Source organism: Vanessa atalanta, chromosome 2 (assembly GCF_905147765.1).
Source record: "Vanessa atalanta chromosome 2, ilVanAtal1.2, whole genome shotgun sequence".
In the NCBI taxonomy this organism is placed as follows: domain Eukaryota; kingdom Metazoa; phylum Arthropoda; class Insecta; order Lepidoptera; family Nymphalidae; genus Vanessa; species Vanessa atalanta.
Window position 1 is genome coordinate 388,890 of NC_061872.1, and position 27,489 is coordinate 416,378.

At 31.1% G+C, this 27,489-nt stretch overlaps 1 protein-coding gene across 1 annotated transcript in view; it reads left to right on the forward strand.

Moving 5' to 3' along the window:
* LOC125073738 (ichor) overlaps positions 1-27,489 on the forward strand; it is a 44,443-nt gene that overhangs the window by 3,147 nt on the left and 13,807 nt on the right. The window contains exon 2 of the mRNA XM_047684764.1: positions 2,676-2,822. The gene's annotated coding sequence lies outside the window, so the exon portion shown is untranslated. The remainder of the gene's footprint in view (positions 1-2,675; positions 2,823-27,489) is intronic.

A 27,489-nucleotide genomic window follows, 5' to 3' on the forward strand; every position in this document is an offset into this window, starting at 1 on the left:
ACAACATACGCCATAAGATTTTTATAAAACAATACTTTCTTGGTTAGTAGAAATTATACAAAATGTCTCCAAAATAACGTCACGCATAATGTGCTAAATAAATCATTTGTTATTTTTTTTTTAATTAAATTTTAGTATAAATATTGATAAGACAAAATATATTTTTTGGAACTTAATAAAAAAATGTGGTGCAACTTCGCCTTAACCCACGAATATCGCTTGCAACGGTACCGCGGTGACGTTGACTTTATGCGCACATTTTAGTACAATTTATAGTACGACGCTCTGTCACTATACCGTAAATAATGTCGAGCATTATCATCTGTATTTTTATATAGTATAAAGATCATAATCGCTTGCATAATATTGACCAACTAAAGTTGTCAATATGAGACAAGAGGCATAAATAAGTACCTACTAAATAATGTAAATTCACTATTTTGTTTGTCATTACTCAAGTTAAATCACTTCGGTTTGAGGTTCTATAGATAACTCGTTATTATGATGTATAAAAGTATTATACGTAGTAACAAAATATAGTCATATTCTTTTGTTTTAAGATTTATAAAGAAGTCTAAAATATGAAAAAAAAATTAAAATGTTTATATTTATTTTGTAATAAGATTAATATATAACATAATAAAACTATAACGGATTCTGGTTCGCATCAGAATAATTATTTGAAATGATTAATGAAAAATTTGAACAAACAATGTTTTATAAGTGGTTGAGAGTAACAGTGTGTTTTTATTACAATTTCATCGTTATCCTTATAAGTAAGATTATTGCTAATACATGTGTGCGATAATTATATATTTATATAATTTTTTAATAATCAACGGGAAATTGAAAATATTCTTGAAAATATTAAAGATGCACTATTACCGATGTATATTTTCGTATTATTCAATCAACGCAAACTTGACGAATTCATCTTCTATCAGAATTCTCGGGAAAATGTGCTTAAATGTCACCAACATTATTCAAAAATCTAAAGTCAACCTTAGTAGTAATAATTTGTACAAATAACGTATCTAATATCGTATAACAGAATTTCCATGACAATTAATCGTCTTATCATAAGCCGAGGAGGACCTTGCGAGGCCTCAAGAGGTCCCATAAAGAAAACCATCGCGTGTCCCACTTACCAACTCGCTTACCAATGGAACGTTACATTGAATTTAACGTAAATTGACTTTTATTCTGAACGAGATAAGTGTCACTTTGGGTGAAAGTAAAAATTGTAGGTCTGTAGGCCTGTCGTATCGTGGATGTGTGCGTGTCGTGTTTATGTGAGCTAGTGTGCGTGTACGCATCGGAGATAGTATGCCGCAGGGCTGGTCAATCCAAAGAGAAATGCGTCGCTATAAAATAACTTGTTTTTATTTTGATCGCACTAACTGTCTCGTTTTAAATCATATAGGAATATTGATTGAAAGAGCATTTATTGTTTAATTTCCGAGGCACACAAATTTGCACGCAAATCCTTACAGATAATTAATGTTTTATTATTAACTTCAAATTATACGATTATTTATTTCCTTCAAGATTATAACGTTAATTAAATATTTAATCCAATCAAAAGTTAACCATTTTTAGTGAATTATAATAAAAAAATTGATTAGTCTAATATCAATTAAATATTTTTTTTCAAATTACGCCGTATGTTAAATGATTGCACATAATTTTATAATTATTCATGACTGAAAAGAATCAACTGTTGCTACGCTCTCAATAGCATAGCGGGCCGTAGCTTGCGCGCCCCGTAGCCAGTGGTGGTAAAATTTTGGTGGGAGTGAGTGGGGTGCGCGCGCGCCGGCAGTCGATCGACTACACGCGGCGCACGCGCCCGCCTTCCCGGAGTGAAGTGAAGTGAAAGACATTAACCCTCAACACTCGATCAGTGACCGCTGACCAGCGAAAAAAAAACAGTGTACGTTGTGTCTTTGCTCTTTCCCAAAAAACGGGACGATGAGTTCTCTGGAAATGTCATTGGCATAAATAAAGTGACGTGTTGTGTTGGAGTACCATTGAGTGGACCTGGACGAGTTTTTTTATTTCTATTTCTTTACCCTCCCCCCTTGTAAATATTCGTCGGAATATTTATTTTTTATCGTTCTTTTATTTTTGCCAATTACATGACTCCTGCTCTTTTATATCTAACAGTTTTATTTACTAACCGCATGTACTATATTGATACGAATCAGTAGTTTGTATATGGAAATGGCTTTTCCCGTAAATCGTGTTAGTTTTCGGGCCGATAGTGCGAAGGTCGTTCGACGAGTTTTTTAACAGTTTTAACGGCGATCCCGCACCGCTCTGACACGAATTATTGTCTTTTGTTTTTATTAATGTCAAAATAATTTTTCCGTATTTTAAAATTTTAGTAAAAACATAAATATTGTAGAATAAATTTTTTGACTTATAATATATAGAGTTGTTTAGTTCTGAGTATCTTTAATCTCTACTTTTTTTACAACTTTAGCTACTTTCGAATTCTTTTCCAACTTTTTATTTATTGTATCTGCCTTTATAGATATCATCTATATATACCTACCAATATATTTCCTATAGTTTATATATACTATACATATAATTGTTTCTAGGTAAGTACATCGTAAACTCGCCCTAGCCTAGACCCAGGGCCTTTAGTAAAGCGTCCTCTTGTTTTTTAGTCTTGACCCCACCCTTCGGCCTAACTTCTTGCCATTCCGGACTAGAAGCCAGTGCAGTGGAACATTGAGGAGTGGACTGAGTGTATCATGTTGTTGTGGATTTGACACAAATTACACCGCTGCTACCGTCTTGTTTAAAAATTTCAGGTGAGTCAAAAAAATTTCATGTCGTTGACCTATTTACTTTTGTAACATTCGGTATCGAGATAAGTGATATTTGAGATGAGTCACTTGCTGTTTTTTATTATTATTGCGAACTTATTTTTTTATAAAGAAGAAAAACGACGCGGTCGTCAACCGCTTTTATTTGAGTATTTTAACATAATTTTATTAATCAATCCAGTGCTGTTAGATTAATATTTAATATCATTAAGAATACATTGAAATCAATGTCGATTTTTTTTGTATGTAATCATTGTCACGCAGACTATTAAGCTTAAAATGTTTGTTCAAATAAAGGAAAATACATAAAAATATTTCTTTAAAAAATAAAATAAAAATTTTGTACCAAATCCATCAAAGGTTTAAAGTAATACATAGCTTTATAACTGACTGTACTTTCTGAAAACGAAGCCGCTACTAAGGCTTTCCTTCGCAATTACATTTTTTATGTGATTAATTATGAGATTCTGTACATTGTATGCTCAGAATCTCGTAATTATTTTTATATATGTAGATATATCAGTACCATTTTCATTATTTTCTAAGCTCAGGAAGATCAAAAATGAACACCATACTTAACAATATTCGGCTTTTCATATTGAATTAAAATTTAATTTCACGATTTTTTTTCTTAAGTAAAGTAGGTTTTTATAAGCAAACGGCAAATAATACGATTAAATTACCGTATATAAAGGCACTCAACGTAGTTTTAAAATATAGACCGAGAGAATCGGCAAGAAACTCAGTACCTTAATCTTTTTCTCGAATAAGACACACGGCCAACTAGAATTTGCAAATATAACCCTCGACGAATCTTAGGGAGGAATGTTAGGATAGGGAGCTGAGATTCATAACATATTTGACGTATTTGCACAAAGTACAGGCGCCGGCGGAACGCAATGTTAAGCCGTGATATATGACTACAATATACCGTATACGAACAGCCTTGAACACTGTTTTAGTATTATTCGGTAAAATAACGATACGGTTGTTGACCTCACTGGTTATTCTATTCAGGTGAGTGACCTTATATAGAATATATTTTGCACAAATACAAAACCAGTCAGGATTAGTCGAATTAATTAGATAACATGCGTCGAATGTGTTTTTGATAGTTGCACTACTTTGTACTTATTCGGGTCTAAAATACATTTGCGTTGTTATCTCGCTTCGTAACATACTTATTGCTTTTAAATATATATTTTACTACAAGTATCGGCAACATCGTTTGATTGAATTCTGATGAATAATGTATCTTAAAACCAATTCTTTACATTCGATTTATCGAAATCAAAATCATGTTATGCCTCTCGTTAACATTGAAATTTCAAATAAAGAAGATTGGATTTTCTTAGCGGATGCTTCATTATAAATAAAACTATGTTCCAGTATCAGATTTGTAGACTTTTTCTTGTGCGATTTTAGTAAGTTACGACGAAACGATTATTTAAGATTAGAAAAGTAGCAATTTTATTTAGACAAAAATAACGTCTGAAATATTTGAGGTAAGCAGTGGTGTCAAAATGTGTTGTAAGTTAATTAAAAAATTATGCGTAACGCAAGATGTAACTCAAAAATCACACCTTTAAAAGCGAAACCGGTGGCAACCACACTTGTTGTAACGTAGATTTTAAAATAACGTTTTAAAATTTTTAAGAGCCTACTTTAATAATGTACATACTTAACTTTTTCATAAAGTTACATACTATAATCATTACTCATTTATTAAATATATCAAAGCATGAAAAAGAGTTATTTATTGTGTAATATTTTTTAATTAGATTTGGGGGAATTTTAAATGTGACGAGACGTATTTCCTATCTCTCTCTCTCTCTCTCTCTCTGTTTCATTAGACATATGAGAATGATATTTAATTCATAAAATTTTTATTTTCCAACATATATTTTACGTAAAAGGCTTAGAAGTTAATGTATAAATTAAATTATTTATTTTAGTTTAATTTAGAATCTTATAAATTAAGTAGGTGTCGATTATTTTAATTCATATTTTATTACTTTCAGTGAAATGCAAAATGAATCATTATCACTCGAAATAAAAGGGTTTTTATTTATTTTTATTCTAATGTTTTGGTGACCAGATACCATTAAAAGTGATTATGTTGATGTAAAGGCACTCATTTATTAAATATATAAAACAAAATTCCAATACATTATGATTCTCGTGAAATCTCGGCTGTTAAAAAAAAACCGGTGTAATTTTCTTGGTAAAATAATTTCAACTTGTTGTTATAATATATTTGACTATTCAACCCAAAATCACTGGTTGAGGTCGCGATGACACATCGATCCTTCAACTTAGTAACCTCATTAGTAAAATCTTAGTGAGTCAGATAAGAGGATCGCGGTGAAGCAACACAGTGGGCGGCACACGGAAGGCGTGCTATTGTTTTTGATTAGAGACATTTCTGTTAACATTTTAGTATTATTCGCTCAAAATATCCAAGCAATAATAATCCTAAATGATAAGTGATTAAGAGCTATATTGGTATACGCAAATAGATTTTTAGAGCCTGCTTTGTATGACTGTATCGATTTTTTTTATATACTAATATAATGGAATTAAGTGATAAGTACAGTTTTAGAATGAAAAATGACTTAACAAGTGGTTTATAAAAAAAGTTATAAATAATAATGATCTTATATATGTTCGCTTAACACTATTAATAAGACTCGCATATTATAGAATTTAACTCGTTAACTAATTATTATCGTTCTAATATTTAAAAAAAGGAAAGTATTTGTTTCAATGTCTTGATTTCACCAAAATTTGAAATATATTATCATGAAGGAGTTCTTGTTTCCTAATTAGTAAAAAAGAAATAATTTATCAATAAAAATAACTTGATAATATTAAAAACGACATAAGATTTTTGTTAATCAATAATAAACAAAAATCTTATGTCGTTTTTAATATTTATATATTTCAAATAAAAACCACACCAAACGTCATTTATAATTAACTTAAAAGGGAATACAGACGAGACAGTTTTCATTGTGTTTTATATAAATCAAAGGTATCAATTATCGGCGCTCATCCGAGTGTGAGCTCATTACAATTAGAGCAAAGATAATATTCAATTTTTCCTTGAACGTCTAATTACAGTCCCCTGGTCACGAACTGACCGAGATTTTACGTGAAGCGGTGAAATATGCTCACAAAACGAATACTGGGTCGTTTCAACGGATTATGATAATTTAATTAATTTCAAACGGCACTCAGCGCCACGGACCCTCTGCTGTTTCGGTAATTCGCTGGTATATCGCATAACATTTAACGTATCTTAATAATGAACATGGATACATATTTATTTGTGTAAGGGCTTTGTCGCGTCCGGGTGGGTCACTACTCACCAGATATTTTACCGCACAGAAATCGTGTATTGAAGTTTTCCGTTTTGAATGGTAGCGGTAATTTAATTACAAGCTTCCGATATATATTACATCTTTGGATGTAAGAAGGAGCTTAAATTTCTTACGGTGTAAGTTCAAATTAATGGTAAAGGGAACAAGCATTCTGTCATTATGTGTGTGCTCATAACGTACGAAACAAATGAATGTCTCCTAAATATGTATATAAAAGTTTGATTCATAATCTTCATAAAAAAATATGTATGAAACAAAAATTTCAATTTTTTAGAAACAACGTTAACAATTACATTTAAATACATTCACAAATCACAATACATTTACGAAATGAATCCACTCGCAAATACCGCAATGAATCGATACACAAAGCGTACGATACGCTGAAAACCTAGTGCAATAGAAACGCTAGAGCCTAGACCCAGTGGCTAGGTCTAACAGTGACACACATAGTGGCAACTTTCACTCGCAAGCCGCAGATGCGGCGGCAATGACCACGCGACGGTAATGTCAAGTGCGTAAACAGTTTTCACTGGACGGCGGGCGCGCTGAATTTACGATTGATAATTTTTTTTTCGGCGCATTTTTGAGTGATTCATTGTTGCAATATTTTATTTGATTAAAATTTTTGTTAAACTTTATTTAATACGCGTTTATAATATAGATTTTATTCAACAATATATATTATGTTAGTGAAAGTTTATAAGCTAGTCTTTTAATATATACTTAGGAGATAGTTTCTCTAGCTCTTTTTCTATTTTAGCTGTATCAGCGTTCGATTATAAATTATTTGAATGAAGATCTTTTCCTCGTACATTAAGAATATCTGTATGGTCAGCATAGCGACTATATTCCTTAATTATCATTAAAGTAACATAAACTTACAATGATTACATAAATGTAAATACAGTTAGTTAAATACTCGAGGATGAACGTTAATAATGCTTAAGTAAGATTTCCCAAGCTCTGTAAACACTGGGATTCCCAATAGATCACTGATGAAGTAGCTTCTGAAAGATATTGGTCAACTCGAGACATGATTCATTGAATTTTGTAACGCGTTCGAGACGACCGCTTTCCGAGGCTGCGGATCAGAGGTTACAACAATCGAAGTTGACGTGATAGTTTACAAATAAGGTTAAACTATGTCCGGATTTATTGACGTCTAAATCTATATACATTGTAAGTCTAAGAACTCGTGCGAATAACTTTACAAAATCGGAATACAACATTGGATTTTTATTTACCAGACTTTTTTTATATATGTTCTAACACCGTCAAATAAAAGTCTTCGCGAAATGTTCGACCGAAAACAATTCACAGAAAGACAAACCCAAACAGGGGCTTATGCGTAATATTTCGTTTCGGCGTCTGTATTATCAAGATTATACTATAAAGTAGGTATATATATATATATATATATATATATACCTACTTTATACAACACTAGACAAATAGTTCAATAACTCGAGACGACAGCTAACTATTGAATAGCTGAAGTTATTCGCGAGACTGAGACACATATACAGGCGTATCACGCAACGGGTGCGGCGCGCATGCGCGTGCGACGGACATTGGCCACCGGTGAAAGCGATCAGCTGACGATACTAACCTTTCGCCTTGATTGAGTTACAAATTGTTAGAACACTGGTCTAGTATGACCAGTCATTTAGATAAATCTTTTATCTTCTTCACTAATAAAAGTCTAATTAAAGCCTTATTTTCTTGTTAATATTACAACAAAAGCAATATTGAAAAATCTAAATTGATATAAATTTAAATAATAAGTAATTTTTTACTACATTTTTTATGTTTGATATGATTTGATTGATTTAAAAAAAAATTAAACAGTTCGATAATCGATCAATACACGTATGATGATAAATACGATCAATAAATAATTAAAACATGAGTTTTAAAATCGATGTTAGTTATTTTAAGAAATAATAACATCAACACAAATAATTCGCAAAAAAAAAAAAAAACAAATATTAATTCTTAATGTCTTCAATCTATATCAATTTCGAAATTATTTCCAATCAAATTATTTTGCGATTAATTGATAGAGCAATCAAAATTGCACCTTAAATCTTTGATATAAGGATGACAATAGATGTGGAACATTGGCCGTATACCGTCTGAGAACATGTCACGTTGACGAAGAGAAAGCTGTAGTAAGATCCGTTCCGACCATCCATATACATAGCAATATACTTGCAAAGGAAAATTCTTGCAAATATACCTAATTACAGAATAAATAATATTAGCTGTTTGTATTGTGTAGAAACTCTTAGACGTAACCTCAGCTGTGACTTACCTTGTTTGACGTTACCTAATTCTTATTAATGATAGGATATTTAATCGCAATGAAAGTTGTCTTAAACAAAAATGCTCAGTGCTGATTTTATTTCGTCATTTACAAAACTAAATTGCATACTAATACTGCTGAAGTACTGTTTCATTACTAAAAAATTCGCCGTTTTATGTGCATTTATATGCCAAATAGACAAAAACAATGTAATCTAATAAATATTTTTAATAAAGTAGACTCTGCTGCCATAACCAGGCCGAGGCTGTAAGTTAGGACGCTTGTTTCTTCCGATAACATTGTTGTAAAATTAAAATAAATGTAGTAGGTACTAATTCTGTTTCTTAATTTATTAGCTACTAGAATTAGTATTTGAATAACGTTATATTTTTGTATAAGCCATAAATTTTGTATACAATAATTACATTAAGATTGTGAATATTGATTCGAAGACGCTATGAGCAGAACGCGTTGAATTCTAATACATGTCAATGAAGCAGAATGTAGGTGTGGAGCGCTATTACTATTTACAGCATTTAAACAAAAAATTAGATCAATACAATTAGAAATATATACGATTAATTGTTTTTACTAATAAATAATTTTGGTTTGTAATCCATTTATTTATTCCACATATTGTCAAATCGAGTCCAACTTTTACATTTAAATATAATGTTATTTTCTACAAAAAAAGGAGCTAAAATATATTATTACAATTTTATAAAATGAAATGAAACCTATAGATACTTACTATTTTTCTATAAATTCCTAAAGATTATACTTAGTTCGAAGAGAGAATAAAAAAATATAGATCAGCTATTGGTATATAAAAAAATATGATGTAACATTAAAAATGGTAACTGACTTGAAGAATTAAAGAGCACATGACGCACCGAACAATAAAGTTCAAAACACATGTTACCAAAATACTCCAGCTTTCCCGTCGCGTGAGGCTTTCTCCAGATAAAGGACCGCGACAGATGTCCCGCGAACCCTTCAATCAGTCAATATTTGAATTCAATTTGGTAAAAAAAGAACATGTGCTCACTGTTGTGGGAATATTTTCGGGTACCTGAGCTATTACGCACTACTTACGAAAACTTACTACTTCCGAAATTATTTTTACGATAAAGAAATGGACAAATATTGTGTTATAATATGATAGGCGGGAAATTTACTATGGACGTTCTAAATGAGCCATTATTGTTTTAGTATAACTATAATTTATTAGTTATTTTAATTTCACTTACGTCATTTAGAAAATAATGCTTATCATGCTTCGGGAAGACTATACTATATCCATCTTCTTATGACATCAGATAAGAGTTATAGAGTAGAGAGCACATTACACGTTTTTACAAAGTTATTCCGAAGAAATGCAAAATAAATTAATTCGTGCTTATTGCTAAATAAATTTTAAATAGCTTACAATCAAACTCTGTTCAAAATATAAAATTTAAATATCGATTGAACGAACACTGATTTAAATTTAGAAGTAGTTAAAATAATAAATAAATTTTTCATATAAAATGTTACAAAGAGATTTTAATCAAAAATTTCACAAGCAACTTCGCACTCAATAATCCATCACCATTGTGTCAAATAAATTCGAAAACAGTCAAAACATTTGTGTCGTTTTAAATTAAGTTTGTTGCGCTACTCGGCATAATGTTGAAAAGATTAATCGATTCTCGATGAATGAAAGAGTTTGTGTAAGAGATATTATTTATTAATAACAGCCCTTTAATAATTCGCTGCTGACCAAAGAACTTCTTTACTGGTTCTATCTACTGAACAATTTAGACTTATACTATTTACATCGGCATTTAATTCCTAGATCATTTACGAATCACTTATTTCTTTAAGTGTACTTTTTAAATATAATTTTAAATCGTTAATAATCTGTCATTAGACAGCCTAAATACTACCGTCCTATTAACCTATAGTATTGAATTACGAACACGTGTTTATCAGACCTATTTCCGGACCGTTCCAGTCGGATGTAAATAGTTTTTTTTTGTGATGGGAACTAGGTAACAAAAGGATTGAGAAGCGTATTTATGGAAAGGATATTGCCTATTATTCGTAAGTCTATAATTTTATGCTTATGCCGGTGATTATAAAGATTATTAAATAAAAAAAAATACAGTATTGATAATTAATCGATTCGGAAGTAAAATAATGTTTGAAACATCAACTATAGGCAATAATAATCATTTTTATTTTATAATTTTAAATCTCGTAACATAAAATATACATACAATTTATGTAAAATTTCCTTCTAGAAACCTTGAACTTAAAATATTTCGACTTGCGTAATATAAAGTCAAGGTTTAAATTCGCTCGAGTGAATGACTCCTGAGTATATCACTTTATGAAATAAGTTTTAGTACAATTTATATAAACGAAACTTATATATCTGAAACACATATTATATAGGAGTTAGTTGGGAACTCGACAATTGCATTCTTACGGTTACTTTACTCAGAAACTTATAAATGTAAAATACAGTACATAAAAATGCTCCTATGCTGAACCATTATAAATAACTCTTATGCAGGTTCCATAGCAGAAGAGGGAGACAACGCGATACGAAAAAACGGGATGGAAGGGGCAACGTCCTGATTTGTCAATAAACTTGACCCACATTTCATTGAGAGCGAGTCTCACAGGAATCTTGACTTAGGCCTCGGGCAGACGTGATTGATTTTAAATGATAAGATAAATAAGTAACATTTAATCTTATTTAAATTAGATTATAATGCCAATATTAAAACCGCAACAAATTATTGATTTGTCCACTTTAATGTATACATAATATATTAAATCAATAAAATTTGATTTTATTTTATAATAGAAAATAGATAGAGACGCGAGTAGCTGGCGTTATTTCTAACTAAATTAAGGATTAATAAATAACATTCGTTATTGAAAAAATAAAACTACCGTTTGAGGCGTTAATTATCCTTCACGTCGCCTCTGTCTGACCGCTCCTTTATCTTCTAAAGGTCCTTGTCCGGTGTAACGGGGATTGAAATACGGTTTCGTGATCACGAAACCTTAAATTTTATTTCCGAAACATTACTAAGCGACAACATTATTTAGTTTTATTATTTTTATATAAAATAAGGAGTCAGGAATTTTGCAAAAACTAAGAATTAATTACAATGTAAAATTTATATATTATAATAAAATATATTTTTTTCTTAGTGCAGGTATGTATGTGTGTTCTATGCATTAAAGCTATCTTAATATAATCACGGATTAATACTGCGTCAGTATTACTTATTACTTAGCCCTTGTCTGTTATAACGGTACAGGAGGCCACGCGTACCACGTGGACACGTAGGATAAACCGGTTAAATTTATCGTTGTGGAGTCAAATATTGTACTGTGACGCTACTGGCTCTTTAAATTTGTTACTTTTATTATATAACTTATAAATCTAAGAAATGGTATAACATTGTCCTAGTTTTACTTGATTCTATAGAACTATTCTTTCAACAACCTTACGAATAGTTTAATAAATAATTTAAGTGAATCGCATATTGTTTAGAATTATAAATTATATCTAAAACTTAAGTAAAGGGACCTTTTGTAAAGGTTCTAATGCTGGGTTAAGGTCTCTTCTTATATTGAAGAGAAGCCTTGCAGCTTATTCCATTATACTGGTCCAGAAGGAAGTTGATGGTTGGTAATAAACACAAATTAAGAAAATGAAAATTCAGGGATTCTTGTCTGGATTTGAACTTAGCGTAACAGCCTTAGTGTTATATATTGTAATACTTTTATTTATATTCAATATTTTTTAAGCAAACGTATTCTTAGTATATAACGTTAGCTTTATAACAAATGAATAAATCAGTTAAAATTCGCTGAAGTACTGCTCCAACCTGTTTCAAATTAAATATCTAAGGTCTCGGCTAAATTTTTCTTGGTAGCGGGTTGACTCTATATAGAGGCGCTATCTCAATTTTCTCATTATCAAAGACAAAATATTACGAGTAATTCGTAAGTAAGGTCATCACGTACTCATTAGAAGTGTCCCGTTGATTTGCAATTACTATTCGAATTCCATTCAAATTAAACCACGATGCATGCGGCGCGGAAAGTGTTTACAACTTTTATGAACTTGAAAACGGTTTACTAGACTCTACACTATAATAGAGATGGGAGTATCATTATTCAACACATTATTATAATATTTCACGGGTTATCATTAAAAATTAAACAGTTTTTCAAGAAATATCATTCAGTGTTTCAAGGGATCTTCATTACATAGTATAAAACAAAGTCGCTTAGTGCTGTCTGTCTGTAAAAGTGCGATGGTATATGTCTATCTATTAGGGATAGGTCACCACCATTTTTATCCTTTACTTTTTACGAGAAAAAAGGCTTATTTTCGAAGCAATTTTAAGCAATACAGCATTAATTCTTATCCAATTAAGTATCATCAGATCAATAAATTACAGCATCTACTTGAAATGAATATTTTCGAAGATATTACAGATTTAAAACGCAGGGATATAGATTTGTATTGTCTAATGACTGTAAAACTGTGAACGTTGTAAGACATTCTGTAGTATATTTAGTATAAGCATTGCACCCGTGCGATAGGAATATCTTCTCAATAGGAATTGTACTATAGATAAAGTTGTTAAAATATCATAAAATATAGTCTATCACAACGATAAATACCATTTATTTTGCTAGGCTGTCTAATAAGACAGCCTATTTATTAGCCTTATTTTTAAGAGCTTAATAAAGCTCTTTTAAATAGAACAAAAAAATATTTATATTTATTTGTTCTAAATGAAAATATTTTCTTTTAGAACATGCATATAAGATACTGTAGTTTAAGATGAATTGATTTGTTATCACGCCTCCGAGTCCTGTTCTATATGGCAGCGCACGTGTCGGGCATCGAACGGCCTTGTTGAACGGCGCGCTCCACTACGTCACTAACTGTAATCTGTCGGACATTGTACCTGCTTGGTATGGAAATAAACATGTGCTATTTATAGCGCCCACTTCGATTCTGACATTACTTATGTCAAAACGATCCGCGGTTTTGTGATTTTACTAAGGATTAGAAATTATTTTGTTACTTACTTAAATTATAATCCAAATCAAGATATATAGTGTATTTATTTATATATACTAATAAATATAATAATAACTACTTATATATAATAATAAAAACATAGACTTATTTACTTGTTAATAGTAAAAAAAAAGAACTACCGTGTTTCTTGCCAGTTATTCTCGGTTGAATCTGCATTCCGATCCGGTAGTAACTTTGTTTAATAACGATTCAAAAGTGCTTGTAAAAGCCTACTTAATAAACTATACTTCGATTTGATTTAAAATATTTTTCATAAAATATTGCCGAATAGCAAACTGAAACACAAAAACAAAAATTAAGCTAAGTTACTAATTAGTCTGCAAGCAGCAACGAGCGTGACGGCGATTGTGTGTCTTTTATTTTGTGGTCAACCGAGCGTTCAGTTCAAGTAACTACGTCACTTAACTGTAACACTAGTAACCATTATGAACATTACAATTGTCACAGGTCTGGTCCCACCGTTAGATGTGACAAAAATATTAAGCCTATACGTTCTTTATAGATAGATTTACTGTTTTTTTAACGCTTTAAGAAAATATTCTTAGCTTCATAGCCGGAATATTTGGGGGGCTATAATTTATTCTGGAAGACGTGAAGAGCTAAAAAGGGCTGGTAATAAGTTTGTCTTTCTTGAGTAAAATTTAAATAAAATTGATTCCAAATTTGGTTTTAATATTTCTGAATAATTACACTTGGATTTAGAATTTCTCGGCTGTAAGGCTTAGCTTGTCTCTTGGAGTTAATGTATTCGATATGTTGTTTTCACACAATACAACCTTATTTATGTTTGTTAAACAACAAAATAGATAAGTTATGTCTACCTTATTATTTAATAACTGAATAAACCAGTTTAATTATATGTGACACTGTCAATATTTAAACTATGCCACAGCGCAAACAAATTTAGCCAGACCATTTCAATCAACGAGAATTTTTTTTTTAAATATTTTGAAAGCCTTTAGATGCAAGAGGATAAATAAAAATTCTAAACATTTAAATAGAATCGTTTGAACAAACTCCGTGTAATTGAAATAAGTAAAACAGTGCAACATGGGTTATTGTATGGCCTTGTTGGTGATCGGCCAACCGTGTGGCCAGTTAGCCTCTACGTCACTGGCTAACTGTTCTGCACGTGGGCATAACGAGTATCGTATCGTTATACTTTGATTTTATGTAGAAAATTATGTTTTATATGTAACGGAATGTAAAAAATTCTCTTCAATCTCCTTATAAATTAATTGGAAGCCTTAATAAAAAATCAGAGGAGATTTAATACATGTGTTTTATGGTAAACGCAGGTGGACGGGTAAATATGCCGCCTGACGGTGAGTGGTCACCACCGCTCATAGGCAATGGCGCTGCAGTAAATATTAACTACTCCTTATATAGCCAATACACCACTAAACTAAGATAGTAGGGCCTTTATGCCTGTAATTACACTGGCTCACTCACCTTTCAAACCGGAACACAACAATACTACGAGTAGTTGTTTGGCGTTAGAATATCTGGTGAGTGTGTACTTCCTACCTGACGGACTCGCACAAAGCCTTACCACCAAGTGTCTTCTTATAAGCATATATCTTCGGTTAAGATAAATCGCACTACATTATCGACTCATAAATTTGAATAGTAGATTTAAATCAACGAGATCTCATACATGATATAGGAATCACGTGGACGTAGGATAAACCGGTTAAATGTGATGTGCTTTTGGATTCAAATAACATACTTTGTCGGTACTGGCTCTTTAAATTTGTTACTTTTATTATATAATTAATAAATTGAATAAATGGTGTAATATTATTTTAGTTTTACTTAAATAATAAAATTATCATAACTAATACTTATGGCGTAGGAATAATGAAATCAAGCGTAAATTGATGTGTAGGCTGATTCTTAATCTTTGAAAAATATTTGAACAACGAAATATTAATTACTATGAGAGTGTCGCACTGTTTCTCCGTGTTTGATGACGGAACTCTAAAGGCTACTAAACGATTAAGCAAATTTTTATTCAGAAATAAATTCGCAAATTGTTTGAAATCGTTGTGAAACAGATTTAGGCGTAGTCAATATTTTGTAACTTAACAATGCAGACTGTTTCTGTGACGCTCTATTAAGCAAAGAAATAAATAGTCTTTAGTTTGATTTTTTGGTTGAACATACATAAATGTTTCTTTATTATTTTTATATGAGATAATACGTATTCACTATAAAGTCCGTACTTAAAACATCAAACATATATTTAAAAGAAATATTACTTTAAGTAACCTTAGTTTAGCAAAAATTATGTTAAATGGTATAGTAAATTTTAAAGGAGCACTTCATACGAGACGAGTCGTTTTCTTTATTTAATTATCACTTCATTTTTCATCGGTTGTAATAAACAATACAATTCACCTACTTCTTATAAGTCATGCGAACTAAAATTAACCGCTTCTACGTGAATCGGTGGCAATTCTTAGAGACGTTTCACTTTTTGAGCTCCCTCCACCCCTCTCTCCCTCCCCACGACCGCGAAACCTCCTTTCAAAGTCAAGTACAACGTGATGCGCGGCCATTAAAATGACGCTTTGTACTCTTGACCTATTCTGTTTACGCCAAAAAGTGGAGAATTAGTGGCGTTAAATTACACGCACTAGTAAAATTCGAAATTTGATTTTTTTTATTTTTAACAGACGATAAAAATATATAGTTACGGACTTTTTTGCTGACTCGAAAATAAAGCTAAATTTTAATTTTTATTTAATGTATTAACCTACTTAATGTTTAGTAAAGCTCGTTTCGAGCTAGAATAGTGAGGTCGTGCGGAATTTTTGACATACATAATATTATCATACGATATATTTTTTATTTACTTTTACTTTATATAAAAAATCCAGACGATGACTGAATTAATAATAATAAAACTTTCGTTTCGATGCGTCAAGCGTGACTCGGTCAGATCAGAGACATCCGCGTCTACAGGATGCTGACCAAATGTGACCTAAATATCTTAACATGGAATTCCATCGAAACCTATCAAGTTTTTGAGTTTACGTACTTATTTTTTATCTTGCGGTATTGTTATGGGTTAAGTTTTATACGTACGGTTTTTTTGTAATTTCCCTTTATACAGGATTATAATTATATAATTGATTAAGATACACGTCATTATACAATGTAAATAATATTAAGTTAAAAAGGTAAATTTAATCCAAACATTAAAAAAAAAATTCCATAGTGTGTACTGAAGGGGTACACTCATAATAATTCTATATCTTCATAGAAATAAAGCTATATTTAGTACACTAGACTACATTTTAACCAGCATTAACCCAAAACAAGCTTGTAAAAAGTAAACTACATACAAATTTGAGCGCTTTTACATAGAGCTTTATGTTTCGGAATGTCTATCGTAGCGTAGGTATTACTATTTCATGTAAACACTAAATAATGTCACTGTTATTAGGACACGAGCCCATTTAGGTCAAAGGTGCCAGGTGGGCATGAGATTACTTTCGTTTTATTTATAATCTATATTAACAATTCACGGCTGAACGGAATCTGATGAAATTTACTATAAAGTATGTATAACAATAAGGAAGGACGAAGACAAATAATAGATGATTGAAATTGGCCTTTTTTGATGGTAGGGCTTTGCGCAATTTTATCTGGGGAGTACGAATTACTTATCATATATACTACTGCCAAACATCAATACTTAGCATTGTAGTGTACCGTTTGGAAGCAATTGGAAACAATACCGATGTCTGTAGCTAATGGTGACCACTTACCGTCAAGCGGCCCATTTGTCAGTCCACCTACCTTATATATAAAATAAAAAAAATCACTCAGGCATATTTACACTTACAGTTGATTCTTAAAACTTAATATTATTGGTTACTTTGATGAATAACGTTTTATACACTTGTTTTGGTCACATTTAACCAATATCCAGGATTATATATATATTCACAAGATTATATACCAACTTCACATTGTAAAACTATGATCGATAATGGCCAAGATTTTTATTATGCAAACAATCTTCTACGAATAGTAACATCAAATGTGCACCACAATTTAAATAAGTCTTTTTCACTTAAATCTAAAATTAGTTCAAATTATAGTATCGATTTTTTTTATACCAGCAGTACTTAATGTATACTTAATTTCACAGTGCAAACAATATCATCTTTTGTCATGATCGTCATTGCGCTCTCGGGTTTTATAACAACAAAGTTATATCAGAACCTTCTCCAGACGGTCAAGCTCTTGATATCTGTACTATAATATAAGAGTGAAAGATTAGGAAAGCATTCCTGCAACAATATCGGAACATCTAGTCATTAACATACATAATCGCAATTTAATTTATTTCCAAATTATTCATAACCTAGATCCAGACAAAGTAGACATAAAACTAATTTATTACAACATACATATATAAAACTAAATTACTTGTCAATATTTATTAATGAAACAATTTATATATTTTTTAAAATCAAAATCAGAAACAATAAATTCAACTGCAATGAATTATATATTCGATGGTAAAGATAGGAGGTCCATCTGGTTCTGAAAAATGTATTGGGGTCAGCGTACCGTTACCCGGGAGTCAAACCTGTTCCTTCTTTCGGCAGGACACGAAATAGATATAACGTGTGCCATGTGTAAACGATGGTTTTGAAGAACAAATACATTTAAAAGATGAATAACTCTTTTTGGAGCCAGAGACAAAGACAAATTTAAATGAGCAAATGTTATTGCTTATTTTCTAATAATAATAACTTATTAATACTTGTATTGTGCCATTTATAATTAGTATAAATTTAATTACGTTGCAATCAAATAATGGTGTGATTAAATAGATTTACATTGAACGGACAATATTTTATTACATTTTCTTGTATGTTATACAACTGTTTACATTACAAAACTTTTTTTTTATAATAACTGGAATAAACTGACGACAGTCTGATTCATTTATTAATTTCTTATTGGATATTTAATAAAAAAATAAAATAATAAATTGTTTAATAACGGCACTATCCAGATGCTCCTTTTTCTATAATTTCGTTGGTTTTAGAACAACACCAAATAAGAAAATAAATAAAAGGTATAAATATTAGTTAAATATTTTTATTTAAATTGCTTAGTAAAAAAAATACAGCTGTAGATTTTAAAGGCCATTCTTAATTAATAGCAGACGGTTGATCTACTCTTTGTAAACAAAAATCACGATATTATTCAAACAAGCTAAGAGGAATCGTTAGGTATCTAGCGCGTGACAGGTGACACGCATAGCGGGCTCGCGTCGTAAACCTACTTTAAAGTATTTTCGTTACGGATTCTTTTATGCAAATCTTAAATACCACTACTACACTCCTTTATAGCTTTTATTGAATTCCTAATGACAGAAGTCAGTGCGAGCAGCCGGCAGTTATCCTGCTGTTGGATATCAACGTTATTTTGATTGAGTGGCGAAATATAAACGATCATATGACCTTATAGCGTTAGATCACTAATATTATAATTACTAGTAACTCTGTTTTTACGTCATCACGAAACTTCTAAACTAATCCTGACTTAGAACCTGAATTAAGACAGGGTATACGAACCATTTACGCGACCCGCTGGGACTCTGAAATGATATATTTTTGAGTAGGTTCTTAAAGGCAGTTTTAAATTGATATTTGAAAAGTTCATAGAGATCATAATTGCTTGATAAATAGTACACGAACATGTGAAAATATTAAAACAAAAACCCGCTCAGCTTCTTTCAACTTACTCCGTTGTTAACATTTTTATTTTAGAAGCGAACTTTAGCCTTACTTTTCAAAAAGTTTATATTTTAATAATACAATTCATTTTACAAGTTCAAAATTAAGAGCTCAGTATAGTAATCTAATAATTACACTTAAACAAAACAGTGATAACAGCGTTAATGGAAAACAAAAATAATGAAAGATAAGAATACATTTAACCGTATATTGAACTTATATTAACATTTCCAGTAAAAACGAAAGAGATACATTGACATCAAAACTATAACGAAGAATATATTCGCAAGGAAGTTCAATATCGAGGTTAACATTTCTTTTCTTTAAATAATTTAATTTCACCTTTTATCTAATATGTATACGCGAGATTCACGCAAAGATGCTCTTTTCAACAGATGTAATAACTAGATATATGTATAATGATTCGTACATTGTAATTTCGGCCTACTTTAAGAGTTTTGCATGAGGTTTAATTTAATAATTCGATCTGAATCAATACTACAGTCAGATCGATATCTCCAATGTTAAAGTAAGCTACTTTACGCTCATCAAATACAGTCATGCGTCTGTCTGTCACTCTGATCATAATCATAGGTATCGCGAATAAACATTTATTATACGGTCTGAATAAGGAATGACTGATATTGTTTTATTCTATAACATTTATATATAAGGCGTCGACATGACCCAATGGATAAAATCAAAATATTCTTTATTTAAGTAAGCTCATATAAATCGCCGTGTTACAACGTTCACTTAAATGTAAAGCTACCATATATTCGGAAAGCAGATTCTACCGAGAACCGGCAAGAAACTCAAAAGTTGCTCTTTTCCATTATTTTCGACAAATACGCAAGTCTACGCTGTTTTATCTTTAATATAATCTTGTACTGAATAATATGCCTCATTTGATAGAGTATATGGGTTTTAACCGAATGAAGCAGATTCGATTCTCGACAAGAATCATTAAGTTTATAAGTGCTTAATTTGTTAATATCAGTCATCTCGTGTTCGGAAGTAAAACTAGGTAAATGAACCTGGTTGTGTCGAGTAAAATTATATGACAAGTATACTTACCAACCCACATTGAAGTAGCGTGGTAGCTTCCAAGCCTTGTCTTTAAGACGAAGAGAGGCCATTGCTCAGCTGTGGTAAACACACATTAAATATTAGTTGATAAAGGGATTTAAAACAATTATCATTGAAATTAAATGGTTTAAAATCAAATCACGCATAATTGAAGAGTTTAAATGTCGAAACGTCAGAAATAATTTATATGTGTATTGGCGATATAACATATTAATTCTATTCAACATATCATTAAAATAAATAAATAATTTATTTAAATTGATATAATGTCACATAAAATTGACAAAAAATTAACAATATTGACATTTAATTTGACTGACGTTTCCAATTAAAGTTTTTTTCTATTGCATTCTTAACTCTTTAACAAGTGATACATTTGGGCAAAGCCAACCCATAAGGAAGGAGCTACGAACCCCTCCACCCCGGAACCCTTATTTTACTATGCGTCAGTAGATATCTACTATTATATACCTGGCAGAATTTCTTACGACGTTCTCATTCATGAGAGCAAAATAAATTATAAACACAAATTAAGCATGTGAAAACTTTACTGAAAAAAGTCGGTGTCTTCTATGTCCGAATTCGACACGTGATTTTCATTCAAGATTTTGTTTTACCGACTAGGACATATTAAATATATAATGTAGAGTGAAAAATTGATGAGAAATGAAAGTAAAATTAATTAACACTTTTGTGATTAAACTTGTACCACTGAATCACATCATCACTCACAATGCGAACTCTTAATTGTACGCGACTCGGACAGATCCCGTTACGCTATTAAATTAAACTTTTGACAGATAAAAGCGAGCCGATGTTTTAATGAATGACATGTCGGACGATGTACTAACTGATCTTAAGGTTGCCTAACACGTCTTGATTGCTTAAATATTGATTGTAAATATTTTATATTTATTATAATCATGATTCTCATTCTAATTAAAAGAGTCACGGCATATTACATTAACAGCCTGTAAATTTCCCACCGCTGGGCTAAGGCCTCCTCTCCCTTTGAGGAGAAGGTTTGGAGCATATTACACCACGCTGCTCCAATGCGGGTTGGTAGATACACATGTGGCAGAATTTCGTTGAAATTAGACACATTCAGGTTTCCTCACGATGTTTTCCTTCACCGCCGAGCACGAAATGAATTATAAACACAAATTAAGCACATGTAAATTCAGTGGTGCTTGCCTGGGTTTGAAGCCGTAATCATCGGTTAAGATGCACGCGTTCTAACCACTGGGCCATCTCGGTCGCGGTATATTGACAGAGTTAATTATTAAACTGCAAAATGAAGGTTGATTTTAAGCCTAACTTCCGTGCCGTGTAATTTTGATGATGTTCTTTAATAAGACAATTAAGTATATTAATACTATAAACTTCACTAATGGATACGTCCCGAGGGACAGCAGCATTATAATTTATTGCATTAATGCACCATTTTAGGATATTCCGTGGTTAATTTCTTAATGTAGTGTTAATATTGTTCTGAAAGAATAAGTCACAAAATATTTGATACTATATTTTATTATATTGTAAGAAAATTATACACGATTTATAAAACTCTCCGAATTTCTTGCTAAGGCTCTTCTCAGTTATTTTCTTCTCCGAACCGTCGGGTATTTTTATTCCGGCTATAAGTGTAATGTTTGTATATCGAGTAAAGAAATTTATCTACTTTATAATCCTTCAAACAAAAAAGTTATCCCACCATTGCGTTCTTCGATACTAGACTATAAATAAATTGTCAGTTAAAATACTTACGACGAAAATTGTACATTAAAAATATAAATTTGAAGAATTTTCGCTTCACCGATCGAAAGAAATTTAATAAACTTTATCTAAGTAATTATTATGATGCGTTGATAAATGAGTCGTTAAAATGAAATATTTAATTTCATATATTATTAAAGCCACCTCACTGTTTATTTGATATTAAAAGGCTCGTTAAAACGATTGCTTTGGTGTATAATATACGTTATTTATCAAACTTCGGCATTTGTTCTTGACATTTCGGTAGCGATGCACCTGTCGGACTACAAGCTGATTTTGTTTATCAATATTATTGTATCATATCACACCACCTTGTTAACCAACGATCTAATACAATATTTTTATTTAAACAAAGATTTCATTACGGTATTGGGCCTTATCCAGATAGAAACACATTTATACGATGTTACGAACGTACGTATAAATAGATAGATCAATTTTTATAATAGTTATAGATGTAATGTAATGTGTACATCGATTTCAATTTACTCGCAGATATTGATATTCCAAATACGTTGCATACAATAAATAACAGAAATGAATTGCCACCGTAATAAAGTTGTCAATGCAAATATATTATATGATTACATGCCTGCGTAGTTCAACGGTATTAGGGCTGTCTTGCGGTATTTAAGTTACGTTAAGTTAGTTCAATCCTCACGCAATCCAGGAAAGCGACTGAATTTTCATGTGCTTATATTGTTTACAATTCATGTGTCTAATTTCAACGAAATTCTGCTACATGTGAATCTATCAAACCGCATTGGAGCAGCGTTGTGGAATATGCGCCTAACCTTCTCCTCAAATGTCGAGAAGGCCCAGCAGTGGGAAATTTACAGGCTGTACATATTGTATTATTTAACGAATATGCATATGTAATAATGTTTGTCTTCTTCTTATAATATAAAATTAAATGTATGTTATAATAGTAACTATGTATTAAAACCCGGTAAGGTAAATTAGTTTTGTGAAAAAAGTTACATAAATAATATATGACACATCGAGATCCACGACTTCGGGCAATTTGGCGTAATAACGACACGAAACTTTAAAAATTTGCATTTATATATATCATTGTTAAATAATCGATATAATTAATGATCAAAATTTACATCGTTTCTTTTTCTTCTTTTAATAAAACGAAATGCAAATATAATGTAACAAACAATTGAAGAATTAAGTATTAATAATGTATCTGTAATGCTTTTTATGTCTTGTCTATAAAAGCCTACACAAGTGAGAAGAGGGTTCGTTAAGTTTTTGCGTTAAATAGCTTATTATGTTTTTTGTAATCGATTTTTTAAGTTTCAAGCCTGTACCTAATTAATATATTTGTGTAAAGTGTTTTTTTCCGTACGATGTTATCGAATGTTTCGGAAGGTGTACACAGATGGTAATGGTCGCTATTTATTCCGTGGTACACCACCTGTCCCGAGTCAAGGTTCAACTTTGAGCAAAGGTGTTGAATCGACATATAACTATACACGTGTAGGACTTGAGTATCAAGACGAGGGGCTATAATTATTATTTATATTTGATATTCATGTAAAAATATAACTAATATAAACATATTTATTATTCTAAGATATTTTTAGGAAGAATTTAGTGATGAAATTGAAATGAATTTCATCAAGCAGAGCCTGAAATAAAACTCATTTGTTTTTCAGAAAAGTTCTACCTTAAATTTCTAAATATTGACACCATCGCTCTGAATATTGACGTGATTTCAAAATTTATAATGTGGTTCTTATGATTGAATATAGGTACTTGAATGTCGCGCAAATATTCTGAGATACTTTTATAATATTGATAAAATGGAGCTCACTTGTGTTAATATAACAAAACTAGTACCGTATTAGAATTATTTTTGTAAGTAATAAATAATTATTTTTAATATATTTATTCACTTGGCAGTTACCGCTGCACACAAAGGGCTACGACTTAGTAGTCTATCTGTTTATATCTGTTTCCGTGTAGCCCAAGCTACTTATTATATATTGATAAATTACGGAATAAATAACTAGTAATATCATATGAAATTCAAAATAGCAATTATCACTAGATATTCAAATGAGCAGACAAAATAAAATAAAAATTAGATCAAGTGATCAGTTTCAGTGCACGTATTCCGAATACGTTGAATTTATATAAAATTGTATTTAGCTTCTCCAACTTTGGAAATATTATCTGACGTCCAAACGAACGAAGTCGCGAACTCATGTATATGCAAAATATGTTGCTTCAATAATAATTTCCGTTACAAGTATTTTCCCTTCGTACGACAGTAAATGTTAAATTAATTATATATGATACAAGCCTGTTAATCTCGAGCAGCCCGACCTTTGGTTTATCTGTCGCGGTAACGGTAACCGCTCACCAAGCTACCACCATTTCGCGCACTCACCGTTAGCGATAGCACTTCATTACTAACGTAATTGTTGTATTTCGACATTGTTCTCACGATTATCTCGTATTCATCTGTATCGGATGATAATTGTTTTGTTTGCGGATAGTTTAATGGCGTTATATCTAGTTTCTGAAACGGTGTTTAACGTCAGTTTAACTAGCTTGATTTTAATCTCAATGGTCATTGGTTGATGACAGTTGATGACGTAATATCAGACAAAAAAGCATTCAGATAAAAGTAAACATCATTAATTATTTAACATTTCAAAAACTGAAAATTAATCAGTTTGCTTATGTCCTGCAGCAATGGGGCAAATCGAAAGAACTCACAGTTTAATCGGACACTTTATTATGTGGTTATCATTCTGACTCTCTTTTATACACAGATCGTAATTAAAGCGAGTATAATTTGAAATTGTTTTCTTTTTTTGTTTTGTTATATGACTTTAGTTACAAAGCTGTAATAATATTAATTACACAGACACGTCAAAGTATACCGATTTTATATGACGTAGATATTTATGAATATAATTTTAAAAAAATATTTCAACTTGTAATTGATTTAAATTATCCTTTTAAAGTTATTAAGTTAAATTGAAAAACAAAATAAAACACAATTAATTTCTAATAACGGACGCATTGACAGTCTACATCTACCGTCCACGAGCTCGCTCAACATAATATATTGTTTAATACGCAAGTACAGAATGTATACAATACTGGGTCGTACTATCAGAGCCTTTCCCTGTTGTACTAATGTAGGCTATAAAGCAGGAAGCTCTTAACTAAAAGCCCCTCTTAAGACAAAGTTGACCCAGAATCCAGTCTGACAGATATTTAACCGCCATATAAAGAATGTTTTAATACAATTATACATATTTGTGTATATATTTAGATTGATGTTTTGCTGTAGATTTTGAAGCCCTTAAGACGGAAAGAATAAAATTTATTGAACTTTCCGTCTCTCAATAGTGGCCCAAAATTGCTAGCACTTCCGTATTTCAGACGTACAGCCATTGGCTTACGAGATTTTATTTTACTTCGTCCTAGTCAATATACCGGAGTATGTAGTTTTTAAATGAAACACGCGACAACACGCGTAGACGGTAAATATATCTAGCGACTAATTTATAAATATTTAATTATTATTAATTTATTTTGCATAAATTGTATTGAAGTAAATTAAATGTTAATTTTATTTTATGTGAATGTGGTTTAATAAAAAACGAATTGGCCAAGTCACAAATATATTCATATTATTTAATTAGATTAGATAAAGATGCTTATACTAAAGAAAACCTTAAGGTTTAAATATAAAAAAACAGTTTTTCTATGAACGAATCACAGTGATACTACACGATATATTTAAAAACACTTAAAATGCATAGGTTCCCCTATATATACGTACTATGTCAGCCTGTAGGATATTTTATTACTACGTTGAATGCTCACGGATGAAGACGTATGGCTTGTTAATATAAAAATTAAGGTTGCAGTATCTCGACCCAGTGACCGCACTGACGGTAATTAGTCTATGAGGATGAAAGATCACATCTCAACTCGGCCCAGCCTCCGTCCCACATAAAAAGATAACAACTTTATTTTTGGCCTGAATTGATGGACGGGTAATCTGTGTGGACGTTTTATGATGAGAACTTAATAAATCAACTAATAAACTTATAACTTGTGCGAATAAAACAATATATATTTTAATTTTCATTGGTAAATTTGTTACAACAACTTAACTAACTTTTTAATGTCTTGGCTTCCTTATCTTAGATAAGCACATGGCTTTGATGGACCTATTGGTATAGCAAACCTCCCATTTAAAATAGTAATAGTACGCATTTAATATTATGCACTGCAATTAATTGGTAGTAAAAGTATTTGGTATAGTATAAGAATAATAACAAGGAAGCATTCTTTAAACCATCAATGTGCAGACAAGTATAATTGTGTTGTTAAATGAGCTCACTCACCCTTCAAACTGGATCACAAATAGATAAGTCATTACTATAAGTATTTGAAACGGGATATTTACCATGTTTTTTATTTTTATTTGGTGGAGCTCGATATTACGACATTATCTACGAATGTCTTGTTCACGAGACTGACGTTTGCGGGTAGATGCTGACGGCATTAGAAGTGTCCATATCGGACTACCTCCTTTCTCGTACGTTTGCTGCGTAAACACCGGTCACGGTATATGTATACATAATAAAAATAACCATGTTAATTAAAATCTTATATGGAGTACTGATGTTTGTCTGTTGAGTACTGATCAGTGGATGGTATTCACGAGTCTAAACAAAGACTTGTCACTGATTTGGTAATGAATATAACATAATTTAATTAATATAGAACTTTGCTAGCTAAAGATGAAGCATCTCTTTTATATTTTGATTTATACCTTCATTAAGCAATAATCAAGACATCACTATAATAGAGAAATTAAGTTAATATAATAAATAATGCAATAAAACATCTAGAAATATTGTTAAAAATTCTTGAATTTAATATTAAGATAACATAATTTGATTTAAGATAAAACATAGAGCGACATATCTAGAAATAGATCGAAATAATGTCGACCTGCAATCGGCACACTCTCGGCATTTTATCGGCCCATCTTTATTGCTTCGCTACTCAAGCGTTTGAGATAAATTCGACACGTTTCTCAATACAAGTAGAGATTTACTTACTCGTTGGTCTGTTGGCCAGCTTATATCGTTGCATCCTAATATCTTGGGTTGAAGGCGAATGCAAACTATAAAAACTTGTTGAGTTTTTTTGTCAACAG